Below are 17,565 nucleotides of genomic sequence, written 5' to 3'. Positions count from 1 at the left end.
GGTACTTTATTCTATATGATAGGTTGCCACCATACTTGCCGCTCTTTTAATTTCTCAGTTTGTACATCCTTGAATCCTTTCCTCGCCTCCTTTCCTTGGAGTGTCATCGGTCACTCACTGCAAATACCAGCCTAGATGCTTTGTCTGTCGGTCAGCCAGTACCAACAGCTGCCTGTAAGCTTTCAGTCATAATGGAATTGGAATTATAACTATATGCATTCATTTAGACCTTGTTGTTCATTTGTACAGGTGCACCCCCGGTTCTTGTGTGGTTTCGACCGTGGAAGACCAAAGTGAAACTAGACATTTTCCATTTCATGCGGCGCTTCACCACTGGTCTCACAACAGAACACCATCCTCTCTATGGCACTTTCTGCTCCAAGTTGTCCAGCTGCATTTTCGAGTGGGACCAGGATGACATTGGTCATCTGAAGGAAGCTAAAAGGTCTGAGCTTAAGAAGAAGCATGCTGGTCATGCTCCTTCAGAACTCGTGGGGTAGAGGAGAGCCGCAGCCTAATCCAAGGCCTTTTGAACTCCATGTGGGATTTAACGGACACCTCAGGTTTACCCTTGATGGCACGTGTGTGGGAGGTGCAACAGAAGCACTTGCCATGCATTCAGGATCCCCCAGGACTCGAGCTGTATACAAAACTCTCAGGGTTAGTCAAGGGTAACAAGGTCTTGGATGTGTTGAGGTGTGGCAGAGGGTCGTCTTCGGTGGAAAGCTTCCATCGCCACCAGTGCACCTTTGTCCCAGGTAAGTGGACATTGTATGTCTTTTACATGTCTGCCGTTGAATTATAGTCATAAGAACAATTCTCAAGTTTCTGAGAGAAGATTGCACACATGTGGGGAAAGTGTATCATCGCTTAATAAGTGCAACTAATATTTCAATAATTTAAAAGATTTTGTTTTTTCAAGGATGGAGATCTAATGCGATGCACACCCAGATGTACATGCTTGAGGGTGGGTCCAGGTGGAATCTCAACCGTGCACGTGCAGCTGTGGATGTGAGTGGTGCGTCACACACGAGGATGTACGATGTGCGACTGATGTCGAGCTTAAACGTCCTCAGCAACCGAGTCCTCGGTAGTGCACTGCTACCACAGTTCAACCCTCCTGGGAGACCAACTGGTAAGATGCTCCAGGAGACGCCATTCTCCTTGTGACTACTCCTTTTTAGTCTAACACATTCAACAAATGAAGTTTACTTTCCAGTGCAAACTTGTCCATTCATCTGAATTCGAAATGTTTTTTTCATAATGATTATTTTATGGCAGGTGAGCGTATTGCTGTGGAGTATTTGCTGGCTCAGTCGGACAGAGGAGACCTGCTGGGTCAACAGCACAATAAAACCAAAATTCAAGTTGTTGGAATGAGGTACTTTATTCTATATGATAGGTTGCCACCATACTTGCCGCTCTTAATTTCTCAGTTTGTACATCCTTGAATCCTTTCCTCGCCTCCAGGAGAGAGGAGTCGAGGTAACAGGCATTCAACAAAATGAGACATCCTTACCTCGGAGTGTCATTTTAAAACGTCAGTTAAATATGACGTGTGTCTATTGTTTTGTATTTTATGATCATGATGAACATAACAGTGTTCATGACATCTTAGTATTAATTCAAATTACAACGTGGTACAATGTGACAAGAATGTACAGATGACATACTTTTTTTAAATCTCTCACACACACACACACACACACACACACACACACACACACACGATGATGTGTCCTTAACAGTAAGATTTTTCCTCCTTTGTGAGATTCTCATTTCATGTCATGTTTCCTTTGCATTTCCAGATATCAAAAACAAAAGCAAAGCTGTAAAATCCCAAAAACTCAAGATCTGACAAAAAAGCAACACGAAAAGAAGAAGAAACTGTGGCAGGAAAACTCAAAAAAGTATTACAGAAGAAAGAAACAGCTAAAAGCTGTATTGGACATAACAAGAACAAGCGAACAAGATGATACACTTCAACAAGAAGCAAATGAAGAGGTTATTCAAAATCTTCAAGAAGACACAGCCTCTGCAAGAAAACAGGTAAATGTCCCTGCCATCAACACAACTCCTAAAAGAAGAGAGACATATCTACTGACACCAGGACCAATGACATCTACCCCTAAGGAAACACCAAAAAAGGGGAACAGAAGAAAGAAAACTATATCAAAATTGAGGACAAAGTTGCGCCACACAGAAGAGAAACTTCTGGAGAGGACCAAAGAGATGGTCAACCTGAAGAAAAGACTGAAAAGTTCATTTATTTTACATTTAAATCACACAAAAACCGGAAACCAGCACCTTATCGTGATGGAGAGGTTTGTGTGCCCCGATGAACCTGGGGGCTGTGTTGTCTGGAACCTTGTGTTCCTGGTAGGGTCTCCCATGGCAAATTGGTCTCAGGTAAGGGGCCAGACTAAGATTGGTTCAAAAAGACTTCATGAATGAACACAATTGGAAGCGAGGATACCCGGCCCGGAGGAAGCCCGGGGTTCCCTTCTGGAGCCAGGCCCAGAAGGAGGACTCGTCAGCGAGCGTCTGGTGGCCGGGCTTGCCACGGAGCCCGGCCGGGCACAGCCCGAAAAAGTAACGTGGGCAACCCCTCCGCTTCTCCGTCCCGCGGGCCCACCACCTACGGGAAACAACGATGGGGTCGGGTGCGCTGCCAGAAGGGTGGCAGTGAAAGCAGAGGGTCTCGACGGACCAGACTCAGGCAACAGAAGTTGGCTTTGGGGACGTGGAATGTCACCTCTCTGGGGGGGAAGGAGCCGGAGCTTGTGCAGGAGGTGGAGCGTTACTTCTGGATAAGGGTTGGACTCTATTCTTCTCCGGAGTTGCCCAAGGTGTGAGGCGCCGAGCGGGTGTGGGGATACTCACAAGCCCCCGGTTGAGTGCCGCTTTGTTGGAGTTTACCCCAGTGGACGAGAGGGTCGCCTCCCTACGTCTGCGGGTTATGGGGGGGAAAACTCTGACTGTTGTGTGTGCTTATGCACCAAACAGCAGTTCAGAGTATTCGGCCTTCTTGGAGACCCTGAAAGAAGTCCTGTATGGGGCTCCTGAAGGGGACTCCTTAGTCTTGCTGGGAGACTTCAACGCACACGTGGGCAATGATGGAGACACTTGGAGGGGCGTGATTGGGAGGAACGGCCCCCCTGATCTGAACCGGAGTGGTGGTTTGTTACTGGACTTCTGTGCTAGTCATGGATTTGATGTGATGTATTTGCCACCTTTTCAAGATCACATTCCTCCTCATTTGCAGCACTTGACGAAGAAAGGATAAGAATAGAACCACTTACCTCCTCAGCACCACTTACCTTTCTGTTGGCGGATCTCTTCACCAGGTGGTCAGGAAGGGAGAACACAGTTGGTACAGCAGTGCAAGTCAGACGACGATCCCCCTTGTTAGACAATCATAATGAATTGTGTATTCATGAAATTGAAGTTCAGTTGGAGTTTTACATCACCACATAATGTTGGAATTTTTTGGCTTACATGGATATCAATGGTGAATTGATGGTCTTCAAAGTGAAGACTACAGAGACGAGATGACTTGCTGGGTGTCCAGTCTTGTCGTCTCATGTTGACCAGCCATCGTTTCAGTCTGTCTGCCTGCTGCACACCTAAAGGAAAACTATGAAAAAAAGGAATTCATATGTCAAGTGGGTGTTAAGTGGACATAGTCTACTTATTACAACCATATTTATGCCTGCCATTCATACGGCCAAAAACAAAGCAACTCATCAGTGCCTGCGGGCTGCTGATAATCGGTTTTGTCTGGGGCTGTAGTGTCATGTTTTGATGTCTAGCAAGGTTGCTAGTTTATCCGTTCACATTCGTTCAGTCAGTCATTGTACGACATTCATTTGACTAGGCTATGCCTTTAATAAACTAGCAGAATGCCGAGGTACTCGGTAGCATAACGTTAGCGAAGTTAAACCGCCTTCATAGCGAAAACAGCTGTCATAACGTTAACATTAAATCTCATTAAATGTTACCAAGAACTGTTAATGTTAAAGTTTGAAATCCTTCACGTACACGGCTTCGTCTAAGAACTATCACACCATCGTTACATAAAATAAACTGACAATATACTGACAATGATTAGACTAGTTCTATCTTTAAATTAATAATGCATAGTACCGCTGAATGCTGAGGTAAATTAACCTGGTAACGTAACGTAACAGATTGCCAACTAGATCGCTATTCCTGGCACAATGTCAAATAAGATACATAAATAATAACAATAATAACCATCCTTCCACCTAATGTCACTAAGAATAATGTTATTTGTTCATTTCACCTCATGTATTTCACAGAGCACGTCAAACACCCTCATCGCAAAGCCAGCTGTGACAGCTGTCATTAAATATTCAGCCTAGAATATTTAAACTTTAACTTTTTTCTCATTAGAAATCTCGATGTTTCGAGCGTCTTCAACATACAAATCTATGTTTTTTGTTGGTATATGACCATAATCCTTTCAAGGATGTCCGAAAATCTATAGATTACTGTCAAATTAAGTTAACTTTCTAACGTTAGCGGCTAAGCTATCGCTACCGTCATTTTAATGAGTTCGCTAGCTAATATTAAGTTAATATTCACTTACCGAAAAAACTGCAGAGCTCCCCTGAGATGGCCTGTTAGTACAATCAACAGCACAACACGACATGACTGTCAATATATAAATGTAAAGTAATAACAGCAAATAAAACAAATATGAGTTGCCTGACAAAAGAACACCACTACAGCCGAGCCTACAGCTACTCTGAATGAAATGAAATGTTGAAGGAGGTTGCAAGCGGCTGCACTGTCAATCAAAGTGTAACCACGCCCCTTTTATATTTATTAAAATAACATTAAAGAAAATAATTTCTCGGGAAAAAGAAAAATGGTGTGATGTGAAGCACCTTGAAAGCTATTTTCTCGAATAAAAAGTTGTGGATGCAAAATTTGTTTTAGGTGAGAAAAGTGACATAGAAAGTTGGTTACTTGCCCATTGAAAATACATGGGAATGGGCGGAGCTACGCATTGTACTGCAGCCAGCCACCAGGGGGCTCTGGACTAGCGCTTGCTTCACTTTTAACGGACGAACCTCTGTCCATCAATATATACAGTCTATGCTTTTAACAGCTGCATCTGAGAAATGTATACATATATTTTTATAATTTTAACATAACATAAAATGACTTTGTTCAACTAAAACCTTTTGCAATTGTGCTTGTATGAAATTAAAAATGTTTAACATATTTTTCCGAGGCTGCATGAGAGGCAGAAAAGGAAAGGTCGGGACTCATTGCTCCCAGGAGAACACGCAGGGTCTTCTTTCACCAGCCCCATCTCCTGCCTCATGGCCGTACCATATGCCAGCAGCCCCATCTCCTGCCTCATCCTCGTACACGCAGGGTCGCATACCATCAGCCCCATACCCTGGCTGGTCCTCGCAGCTGCTACCAACAACTCCTGTATCAGCACTGGCAACAGCATCGTCATCTGATCAGGCATCAGTCCTCTTAAATTGGCACCGAAAATGGAGACTGCAAAGGGCAGCACTTGAAGACCAGAAGCGTGTGGTAAGAAGGGAGCCACCAAAAAAGCGGCACATCAAAGAGGGGTACCATTATCAGTGTGGAACATGTGGTAAGTGCAAAAACAAAAGCACTGGCCATACCCAGATTAAGGGAAAGTGGTACTGTCCAGCATCCGGACAGACCATTGCAGAATTGAAAAAAACTCGAAAAGCAGTAAAGCTTATAAAGCTGCAACGACTACTCAAACAATCGATTTGTCGATGGACAAACAATTAATCGGCCACTATTTTGATAATCGATTAATCTTTCACATAATTCTTCATGCAGAAATGTCAGAAAATGCTGTTTTCAGCCTCTCAAATATTCTTTGTATTATTAAGAGAATATCTTTGGGTTTTGGACTGACAAAACAAGACATTTAAAGACATCACCTTGGACTTTGAGGAACTGGGATGGAGATTGTATGGACTAATCAATCGAGAAAATAAAGGGCAGGTTAATAGATGATGAAAATAATCGTTAGTTGCAGCCCTAAAATGTTGTCTTGAAGACTAAGTTAGAATCATTTCTAGTGTTTCAGTTTGAGAAGAATGTAAATTGTACTTATTGTTGTAAGTGACTGTTTGTTTGTTTGATTGATTTGTTAAGAGGTTTGTTTTGTTGGTTTCAACTTCAGGATATATACACACCACAACCAGAGCATACTGTATGTTTTTGGAAACCATATTTCGGTAAAAATTAAAAAAAAATTTACCAAACTTGCGACTATAGTTAGCCTAACTTTATAAAGAAGGCGTAATCGCTTGTTTGATGAATCTGTGGCGCACCGCCACGAATTAAACTTGATTTATAGTCGGTGAAAAAAGACGCAACGCAAGACGCATCGCAAGCCCTTGCGCCAGTGGCGGGCCGTGCATTTCACACCTAGGCCTTCAGTGATGTCCTACACAGTCCTACCTGAATTATTCCACCTCTTAATACCATCATTATGACGCCATGGCTCTAGAAACTATACATTTAGACAGAAACGCAGTATAACCGGGCGTTGCATCACCTTAACATAGTCAAGTACAACAGAGTTATATTAATATTTCCGAAGCATTTATAATCAATACATCAGCATTTACAGTTAACTTAATTAATCAGATTATCTGACAAACCGCTCCTTGACACCTGTGTCTGTCACATAACGCAGGACAAGTGCCAGCTGTGCTACATTACCCACATCTGACGTCTCGTCCACCATAACAGCGACAAAGGGTGCTTTTTTAATCTTCATTTTGATCTCTCCTCCCATCACTTCAGCAATAGCATAAATCAGGTCGTTTTGTATTTTGCCTGACGTCCCAGTAAACATGTTGTTTGTGTACAGGTGGTAATGCAAATCTGTGTTGTTCTCAGCAAGAAAAGAAAGAAGCTCCACGTAGTTTCCTCTGTTTCTGGACTCGGCGCTTTCATCGTGTCCCCTAAATGAAAGTTCCTGTTTACCCCAAAACAGGACACAATCAATCAGTCTTTCAATAATTCCCTATTTTTGTTCACCCTTTCGTTGTGGAGCTCCGTTTCAGTGCGCACTTGTTCGTTGAGCTGTAGATCCACTCGGGTGTCCCCAAAGGTTTTCAAAAGCACCAGTGCTTCCAAGTGCCCAGCTGTGCTTTGGTGTCTCGTTGCTGCCTTGGTTAGACAACTCAAGTTTGCAAGTTTAGTGTGGCTCCAAACACCAAATCGATCAGTTGCAAATACCAGGCATTCCCGGCAGTACAATTTGCAGTGCCTCTCGGAGGCTGTGAGCCAGGGGTACCGCTCGTAGTTTCCCTGCTGTGCTAGGCTCGCTAGCGTTGGAGTTGGTCGTTCCCTTTTCAAGATGTGTAGCTTTACTTGAAAAGTTCGTTTTGAAAATGGCGTTGTAATTATATCTTCGACCAAATTGATCTCTTCTCCTTCAGCCATTGTGGGTTGAAAAAATAGCTTGTAGAAATCTACACAAATTAGCTCGCTCAAGTTCTAGTTCTGTTTGCTAGCTTTGCCCATAGACTGTATGGCTCTGCCTACTGCCTAGCTCTGCCTCTCAATATTGCTTATCCAATCAGAAGATGTGCACGTGCTAACGTTAGCGTACGCCTGCTAGCTGGCCCGTTGTCGCCACCTCGAAATCTGATTGGTTAACGCCACAATTGTGTTTGCGTTCACTTTAAACTACAGCCGCCCGCACTGTTGATTCTGAAGGCCTAAGGGCAGATTTCTTTGACCCTAGCAACACATTATGGCTGAAATATGATTGGATAAAAGCTCTAACATAAAGGCCAGCCCTCCAAATCTCGTTCTGAGGCTGGAAGCAGTGCAGCCAAGACGAACGCTATAAAATGAAGAGAATAGACTATGGGGAATAATTTAATACGTATTTGTGGAAAAAATATATCAAAATTTAATTTATATTCTGATGATGTTTAGGCCAGCAGAGAAGGCCTTGCTGGCCCTGACGGCCCACCACTGCCTTGCGCGGTTGCAAGCCCCCCCCTTGCGTGCTCGCTTGTGTCACCTCAATTTTCTAACTTTTACGTAAGACGCAAGACGTAAGCACTGGCGCAAGCCACTATCTACATCACGTCCGGCGGCGTGTTCACATCTTCCGGTTTCATCCCCTAATAAAACCCCGCTGTTTTCGAACGTCAAGGTAGAAAGCGACGAAGAAGAAACAACAACATGAATCCACTGGAAGAGAGACACCAGAAGAGGTCCGACGGTATGAGCATATCTACAACCCGTCCTTGGAAAAACCCACTGCTCCACCTACTGTCCTGGCGGGGAATCGCCACGCAGCACACGCAACCGCCGACAAAGCAAAATGAAGTATAAACGCCTCGAGTCATTAACATAAACGCAAGACGTAAGCGTAAGGGCTGTTAAAACAAGTATAATTCAAGCTTTAGTCTATGTGTGGGAAACACTGACGTATATAGGCTAATACTTTTATTATTGTATAGAACTCTTATTGAATATAACTCTTATTATTGAATAGAACTCTTATTATTGAATAGAACTTATTGAATAGAACTCTTATTATTGAATAGAACTTATTGAATAGAACTCGTATTATTGTATAGAACTCGTATTATTGTATAGAACTATTTGTATGGTCTAGAACATTATTCTTGTATAAAAAACGTTTTTTTAAAGTGGTTTAATGGTATTCAAGAAATAATTTTAAAAAAAGAAAAAAACCTGAGTTAAATTGACCTGTCAATTTGTTATTATGTTATACGTTTTGTGAAAGGTTGAAAGTGAAAAGACTTGTGTTGAAAATATCAGTTTATTGGTGTGGAAGTCCTATGACATCTCTTTTTCTTTTTCCCTCCTTGTTCCTTTCTTTCCCCCACCCTAGCAGTCCCCTTTGCCCCATTTTGCTAGCTAGCTAGCTAGCGTCTGCTAGCCTGTTTGTTGTATCGTTAGCCACCAAAAGCTAGCTTGTTAGATAAAATGATAACTTAGCTAGCTCAATTAACCCGTCAGTTGGCAACTGACGGGTTAATTGAATTCGGTCACTATGTTAACTTTTTATTTGTATATGTTTCAACACTGTAGCTGTTGCTACCTTTCTGGGCTTAACAGTTAATATAAAAACAATGTTGTTACCGCACATGCAAGCAAGCAAGCTACAGTTTTCCCCTTTCCCTAAATATTGCACTTAATGTGTGGAAGATATTATTATTTGTAGTGCCACAATTTCTTTGCTAAGGGAGAGAAAGGATAGTTGACTTACCTGCCAGGCCTTCTCCTGACATGGGGAGATAGCCACTCCTATGCACGTCCCGCGTTTTAGTGTTGGTCAAGCGGCCAGTCCAGTCTTAGGTGTAGTTCAGAGTAGGGCTGAACGATTTTGGAAAATAATCTAATTGCGATGTTTTTCCCTCAATATTGCAATTGCGATTTAATATGCGATTATTTATTCAAGGTCATCTTCTCATGTATTTCTCAACAAACACAATAATCAATCGTGATTAAAATCGTGAACCTCGTGAGGTAGCAACAGTAGCGAGGCACGTTCTGCACAATACCTGACGTTGAGCAGCATCTTCCTTTTTAAAGCCAAAATAATTCCACACAACTGACGTGCCGCCCCTCTTTGGTACCAAACTTCCAGCCGTGCACTCTTCTGACGAGCCTGAGGCCATTGTGCAACAGGTTCAATCAGGTTGACTTCTTTCCCTGCCTGCTCGGCTTCGCTCGGCTCCGCTCGGCTCGCTCGCAAGTCACGTGACCAGATCACGTGACCAGTCAAATCGCAGCCTTTGCGGTTGGAAAATCTTGTTTTGTCATATCGCGATATTATCGCAAATGCAATTAATCGTTCAGCACCTAGTTCAGAGTGCAACAGTGTGAATATTCTCCGCAGTATTGCCTATGGTGTCAGGATAAAAGAAACAAACAGTCCAACGCCAGGAGTGTTTTTTCACAGGTGCAACTCATTTAGGCTAATGAGTTAGCCCCTTTGGTCTCTGCACAAGATGCGAGATGTCAGCATTGAACTCCCACCTGACTAAAAGCCCGCCCCCTGTCTTGTCACTAGTCCAAAATAAAATGAAAAAGGTGTCCTAGATGTAGATATAATGTTGCGGTAGTCAACATACAGGCTTGTAGTTAACAACTTCCCAATGTGCCGAACAATTCTGTTTTTATAACGAAACCTGTGTAACGATATTCTACTCCCCATCTACCATCAATGTATTAATCCTACTACCACACAAGGTTGCAATATGGTCCGTTGCTTACAGAGGTGGGATTTACTCAAGTACTGTACTTCAGAACAATTTTGAGATACTAGTACTTTACTGGAGTATTTCCATCTTATGCCACTACAATTCAGTTATAAATACTTTATTTTACTCCACTACATTTATTTAATACCTTTAGTCACTTTACATATTTGGATTAATGATGTGAAATATAATCAACACCCAAATAAGACTTTAGTTACACCTGGAGTAACATTTACAAGCTACCCTGCAGTATACAAAGTCATTAAAAGTAGCTGCACCTTTGCCAGCTTTGATAAACACATCAATACATGAATAATTAGAATCAAAACATATGATATTTATAATTCAGAACTGGACCAATTTGCATTACTTTTGGTACTTTAGTAGCTATACTTCGATGCGAATACTTTTGTACTTTTACTTGAGTAACATTTTGAATGCAAGACTTTAACTTGTAACAGAGTATGTTGTAACACTGTGGTACTTCTACCCTTAACTACAAGATCTGAGTACTTCTCCTACCTCTGCTTATCTACAGAGTAGACTCAAATAATGTTGTTGTTGGCCAAGCCTGTGTTTTGTCTATAGCTAACTACATGTTGGCCCTGTGACGTCAGCTTTTTTTATTTCAACTAGAAAATGTTACACTCACTGTTATTCTGTCATTCGTTTCTCACCTCTTCACATTTGGTATAAAATACTTTAATATCTATAAATGTTCAGTCAACTTGAAGACTGCTTTGAGTTATCTTTAAGTAAACAGTGTTCAGTTAGCACAGTTTCCTTTCTTCTCTGGCTGATGTAGCTCCCCTCCCATACTTCTCCTTCTTTTTCCTCCCTCCTCTTCTACTGGAATTCCTGACACACAGATGTGTGTTTGAAGTAGGGCTCAGCTATTTTGCATGAGATGGTGGTATAGTGGTGAGCATAGCTGCCTTCCATGCAGTTGACCCAGGTTTGATTCCCCGGCCATCGCAGTTGTATTTTAGTTAAATACCCCTGCTATACAATCTTACAATTATTGTGCGGTAACCTGTAATTATTTCACCCTTATTTGTATAAATTGAAGATTATGCGATGGCCGGGAATCGAACCGGGTCAACTGCTTGGAAGGCAGCTATGCTTACCACTATACCACCATCGCCTTTCACTGCCCCAGTGGTGGTGCTGCGGATTTTTTCCTCACCCAAAACCATTATTTAGAAACTGCAAAAGAACAGAGTATAACAATGAGTACCCTCTTCTGAAATCAGCCTTTTCAATAGGACCTAGTGACTACCAACAGCTCTATTGTCAGGACTAATTACCGAAAGTTGAAAAGGAGAACAACAATGCCCACTGTTTCCAGCATATGGCCCTATTACTCTGTCCCATACTGTGAATGTGAGGGATGAGTGCACTCAATAAAGAGTCAAAACCAGAATTAATAACTAACTGTAGACAGAGTAAATAAGCTAATCCAAGACATGACACAGAACCAACTCACAGGAGAATCGACGACGGCTGAACAAAGGAGGGTGCAAAAAGGAAGACAAGACTAAATACACAAAAGGGCAATCACAGGACAAGACACAGCTGGGGAGTGGAGGAGAAACGTAAAGGCAACAGGTGATCACAATGAGACAATCAGACACAGGAGGGCAAACACAGGAAGTGACACCAGACAAGAAACAAGAAGAAAGATACATTTCAAAATAAAGCTTTTACCAAAACACCCTCGATGAATTTTAGTTGAATACCCCTGCTATACAATCTTACAATTATTGTGCGGTAACCTGTCATTATTTCACCCTTATTTGTATAAATTGAAGATTATGCGATGGCCGGGAATCGAACCCGGGTCAACTGCTTGGAAGGCAGCTATGCTTACCACTATACCACCATCGCCTTTCACAGCCCAATCGGTGGTGCTGCAGATTTTTTCCTCACCCAAAACCATTATTTAGAAACCGCAAAAGAACAGTGCATAACAATGAGTACCCTCTTCTGAATTTAGCCTTTTCAATAGGACATAGTGACTACCAACAGCTCTATTGTCAGGACTACTTACCGAAATTTGAAAAGGAGAACAACAATGCCCACTGTTTCCCGTAGATGGCCCTCTTACTCTGTCCCATACTCTGAATGTGAGGGATAAGTGCACTCAATAAAGAGTCAAAACCAGAATCAATTACTAACTGTAGACAGAGTAAATAGGCTAATTCAATATGCAGTGGAGCGAGAAAACATTACATTTCAAGTTTTAAGTTAAAAAAGTATTTTATCCGATGTTTGTGAATTCTTTTCAAAAAAGGAAATACATAAGAGCCTTTTTACATTACATGAAACAAAGAAGCTGTTTTATTTTGACCCTGACAGCTTATTTGTGTGACTGGAGTATATTAAAAGTGTGTTAAATTGCATTTAAAAATCGGACCAGTTGTCATCATACACCACGTTTCTAATAATATGCTCTTGTATATTTAAATAAAAACGTGTCAGGGTTGGGGTAAATAGGACCCAAGCGCAGTAAGATCTGAACAAAAAGTGAGCTTTTATTAACGAAAAAAGCTGTTACAAAAATATAGATCAAACCAGGAGGACGCAGGAGGGCAGACAAAGGACATCCAAGACATGACACAGAACCAACTCACAGGACAATCGACGACGGCTGAACAAAGGAGGGTGCAAAAGGGAAGACAAGACAAAATACACAAAAGAGCAATCACAGGACAAGACACAGCTGGGGAGTGGAGGAGAAACGTAAAGGCAACAGGTGATCACAATGAGACAATCAGACACAGGAGGGTAAACACAGGAAGTGACACCAGAGAAGACACAAGGAGAAAGATACATTTCAAAATAAAAGTTTTACCAAAACATCCTCGATGAATTTTAGTTGAATACCCCTGCTATACAATCTTACAATTATTGTGCGGTAACCTGTAATTATTTCACCTTTATTTGTATAAATTGTAGATTATGCGATGGCCGGGAATCGAACCCGGGTCAACTGCTTGGAAGGCAGCTATGCTTACCACTATACCACCATCGCCTTTCCCAGCGCCAATGGTGGTGCTGCAGAATTTTTCCTCACCCAAAACCATTATTTAGAAACTGCAAAAGAACAGAGTATACCAATGAGTACCCTCTTCTGAATTCAGCCTTTTCAATAGGACCTAGTGACAACAACTCTATTGTCAGGACTACTTACCGAAATTTGAAAAGGAGAACAACAATACTGTTTCCAGCATATGGCCCTCTTACTTTGTCCCATACTGTGAATGTGAGGGATGAGTGCACTCAATAAAGAGTCAAAACCAGAATTAATAACTAACTGTAGACAGAGTAAATAAGCTAATCCAAGACATGACACAGAACCAACTCACAGGAGAATCGACGACGGCTGAACAAAGGAGGGTGCAAAAAGGAAGACAAGACTAAATACACAAAAGGGCAATCACAGGACAAGACACAGCTGGGGAGTGGAGGAGAAACGTAAAGGCAACAGGTGATCACAATGAGACAATCAGACACAGGAGGGCAAACACAGGAAGTGACACCAGACAAGACACAAGAAGAAAGATACATTTCAAAATAAAGCTTTTACCAAAACATCCTCGATGAATTTTAGTTGAATACCCCTGCTATACAATCTTACAATTATTGTGCGGTAACCTGTAATTATTTCACCCTTATTTGTATAAATTGAAGATTATGCGATGGCCGGGAATCGAACCCGGGTCAACTGCTTGGAAGGCAGCTATGCTTACCACTATACCACCATCGCCTTTCCCAGCGCCAATGGTGGTGCTGCAGAATTTTTCCTCACCCAAAACCATTATTTAGAAACTGCAAAAGAACAGAGTATACCAATGAGTACCCTCTTCTGAATTCAGCCTTTTCAATAGGACCTAGTGACAACAACTCTATTGTCAGGACTACTTACCGAAATTTGAAAAGGAGAACAACAATACTGTTTCCAGCATATGGCCCTCTTACTTTGTCCCATACTGTGAATGTGAGGGATGAGTGCACTCAATAAAGAGTCAAAACCAGAATTAATAACTAACTGTAGACAGAGTAAATAAGCTAATCCAAGACATGACACAGAACCAACTCACAGGAGAATCGACGACGGCTGAACAAAGGAGGGTGCAAAAAGGAAGACAAGACTAAATACACAAAAGGGCAATCACAGGACAAGACACAGCTGGGGAGTGGAGGAGAAACGTAAAGGCAACAGGTGATCACAATGAGACAATCAGACACAGGAGGGCAAACACAGGAAGTGACACCAGACAAGACACAAGAAGAAAGATACATTTCAAAATAAAGCTTTTACCAAAACATCCTCGATGAATTTTAGTTGAATAGCCCTGCTATACAATCTTACAATTATTGTGCAGGTAACCTGTAATTATTTCACCTTTATTTGTATAAATTGAAGATTATGCGATGGCCGGGAATCGAACCCGGGTCAACTGCTTGGAAGGCAGCTATGCTTACCACTATACCACCATCGCCTTTCACTGCCCCAGTGGTGGTGCTGCGGATTTTTTCCTCACCCAAAACCATTATTTAGAAACTGCAAAAGAACAGAGTATAACAATGAGTACCCTCTTCTGAAATCAGCCTTTTCAATAGGACCTAGTGACTACCATCAGCTCTATTGTCAGGACTAATTACCGAAAGTTGAAAAGGAGAACAACAATGCCCACTGTTTCCAGCATATGGCCCTATTACTCTGTCCCATACTGTGAATGTGAGGGATGAGTGCACTCAATAAAGAGTCAAAACCAGAATCAATTACTAACTGTAGACAGAGTAAATAAGCTAATCCAAGACATGACACAGAACCAACTCACAGGAGAATCGACGACGGCTGAACAAAGGAGGGTGCAAAAAGGAAGACAAGACTAAATACACAAAAGGGCAATCACAGGACAAGACACAGCTGGGGAGTGGAGGAGAAACGTAAAGGCAACAGGTGATCACAATGAGACAATCAGACACAGGAGGGCAAACACAGGAAGTGACACCAGACAAGACACAAGAAGAAAGATACATTTCAAAATAAAGCTTTTACCAAAACATCCTCGATGAATTTTAGTTGAATAGCCCCTGCTATACAATCTTACAATTATTGTGCGGTAACCTGTAATTATTTCACCTTTATTTGTATAAATTGAAGATTATGCGATGGCCGGGAATCGAACCCGGGTCAACTGCTTGGAAGGCAGCTATGCTTACCACTATACCACCATCGCCTTTCACAGCGCCAATGGTGGTGCTGCAGAATTTTTCCTCACCCAAAACCATTATTTAGAAACTGCAAAAGAACAGAGTATACCAATGAGTACCCTCTTCTGAATTTAGCCTTTTCAATAGGACATAGTGACAACAACTCTATTGTCAGGACTACTTACCGAAATTTGAAAAGGAGAACAACAATGCCCACTGTTTCCAGTAGATGGCCCTCTTACTTTGTCCATACTGTGAGGGATGAGTGCACTCAATAAAGAGTCAAAACCAGAATCAATTACTAACTGTAGACAGAGTAAATAAGCTAATCCAAGACATGACACAGTACCAACTCACAGGAGAATCGATGACGGCTGAACAAAGGAGGGTGCAAAAAGGAAGACAAGACAAAATACACAAAAGAGCAATCACAGGACAAGACACAGCTGGGGAGTGGAGGAGAAAGTAAAGGCAACAGGTGATCACAATGAGACAATCAGACACAGGAGGGCAAACACAGGAAGTGACACCAGACAAGACACAAGGAGAAAGATACATTTCGAAATAAAACTTTTACCAAAACATCCTAGATTAATTTTAGTTGAATACCCCTGCTATACAATCTTACAATTATTGTGCAGTAACCTGTAATTTTTTCACCTTTATTTGTATAAATTGAAGATTATGCGATGGACGGGAATCGAACCCGGGTCAACTGCTTGGAAGGCAGCTATGCTTACCACTATACCACCATCGCCTTTCACGGCCCCAGTGGTGGTGCTGCAGATTTTTTCCTCACCCAAAACCATTATTTAGAAACTGCAAAAGAACAGAGTATAACAATGAGTACCCTCTTCTGAAATCAGTCTTTTCAATAGGACCTAGTGACTACCAACTGCTCTATTGTCAGGACTACTTACCGAAATTTGAAAAGGAGAACAACAATGCCCACTGTTTCCAGTAGATGGCCCTCTTAAGTTAAAAAAGTATTTTGTCCAAAGTTTGTTACTTTTTTCAAAAAAGGAAATACATAAGAGCCTTTTTACATTACATGAAACAAAGAAGCTGTATTGTTTTGACCCTGACAGCTTATTTGTGTGACTGGAGTATATTAATTGTGTGTTAAATTGCATTTAAAAAATCGGACCAGTTGTCATCATACACCACGTTTCTAATAATATGCTCTTGTATATTTAAATAAAAACGTGTCAGGGTTGGGGTAAATAGGACCCAAGCGCAGTAAGATCTCCACAAAAAGCGAGCTTTTATTAACAAAAAAAACTGTTACAAAAATATAGATCAAACCAGGGGGACAGACAAGAGACATCCAAGACATGACACAGAACCAACTCACAGGAGAATCGATGACGGCTGAACAAAGGAGGGTGCAAAAGGGAAGACAAGACAAAATACACAAAAGAGCAATCACAGGACAAGACACAGCTGGGGAGTGGAGGAGAAACGTAAAGGCAACAGGTGATCACAATGAGACAATCAGACACAGGAGGGCAAACACAGGAAGTGACACCAGACAAGACACAAGGAGAAGATACATTTCAAAATAAAACTTCATGACAAAACGATTCTCCAAATCATTTCTAAATTGTTCATTCCTTCAAAGGGTTGAATCGCATTTTTCTCTATGACCTTAAAATGATCCTTTGCCATTTTTACAACTATTCTTGTCCAAAACAAATGAATGAAATGAATTACATGACAGCAACAATATAAATATTGTCCAATAGGGGGCAGCAACATCATTTTCTATTTCTGTGTCAGATTTACTTTTTTTTAATGTTCATTATTCAAATGTTTATGCTTATTACTTATTCAAAAACCTAAAATGAATAACAAAACTGAGTTTAAACATAATTTGAACTTTCTCAACCACACATTAGGTTTGTTAATAAGCATGGCTCCGTTAACCATTAGGCTTCTTAAGACTTTTCATTGACACCACTCAGAACAATGATAACGTTTGCCAGCACATCCATCTAAACTATAAAATAAACATTGTAAAGTGATTTGGCCTCTTTGTAAATGGAATTGG

General features: G+C 41.4%; 7 non-coding genes across 7 annotated transcripts; all 7 read right to left on the bottom strand.

The window, feature by feature from the left end:
• Positions 1–11,365: 11,365 nt before the first annotated feature.
• On the bottom strand, positions 11,366–11,436 carry trnag-ucc (transfer RNA glycine (anticodon UCC)). The gene has a single exon. It is a non-coding gene; the product is annotated as a tRNA-Gly (tRNA).
• Positions 11,437–12,107: 671 nt separating this feature from the next.
• Positions 12,108–12,179, bottom strand: trnag-ucc (transfer RNA glycine (anticodon UCC)). The gene has a single exon. It is a non-coding gene; the product is annotated as a tRNA-Gly (tRNA).
• Positions 12,180–13,254: 1,075 nt separating this feature from the next.
• trnag-ucc (transfer RNA glycine (anticodon UCC)) lies at positions 13,255–13,326 on the bottom strand. Its single transcript has one exon. It is a non-coding gene; the product is annotated as a tRNA-Gly (tRNA).
• A 663-nt stretch (positions 13,327–13,989) lies between these two features.
• Positions 13,990–14,061, bottom strand: trnag-ucc (transfer RNA glycine (anticodon UCC)). The gene has a single exon. It is a non-coding gene; the product is annotated as a tRNA-Gly (tRNA).
• A 664-nt stretch (positions 14,062–14,725) lies between these two features.
• On the bottom strand, positions 14,726–14,797 carry trnag-ucc (transfer RNA glycine (anticodon UCC)). Its single transcript has one exon. It is a non-coding gene; the product is annotated as a tRNA-Gly (tRNA).
• A 672-nt stretch (positions 14,798–15,469) lies between these two features.
• On the bottom strand, positions 15,470–15,541 carry trnag-ucc (transfer RNA glycine (anticodon UCC)). The gene has a single exon. It is a non-coding gene; the product is annotated as a tRNA-Gly (tRNA).
• Positions 15,542–16,200: 659 nt separating this feature from the next.
• On the bottom strand, positions 16,201–16,272 carry trnag-ucc (transfer RNA glycine (anticodon UCC)). The gene has a single exon. It is a non-coding gene; the product is annotated as a tRNA-Gly (tRNA).
• Between the last annotated feature and the right edge of the window lie 1,293 nt (positions 16,273–17,565).

The sequence above is a fragment of the Eleginops maclovinus genome, chromosome 21, assembly GCF_036324505.1.
Source record: "Eleginops maclovinus isolate JMC-PN-2008 ecotype Puerto Natales chromosome 21, JC_Emac_rtc_rv5, whole genome shotgun sequence".
Classification (NCBI taxonomy): domain Eukaryota; kingdom Metazoa; phylum Chordata; class Actinopteri; order Perciformes; family Eleginopidae; genus Eleginops; species Eleginops maclovinus.
This window is presented reverse-complemented; position numbering and strand designations above follow the sequence as displayed.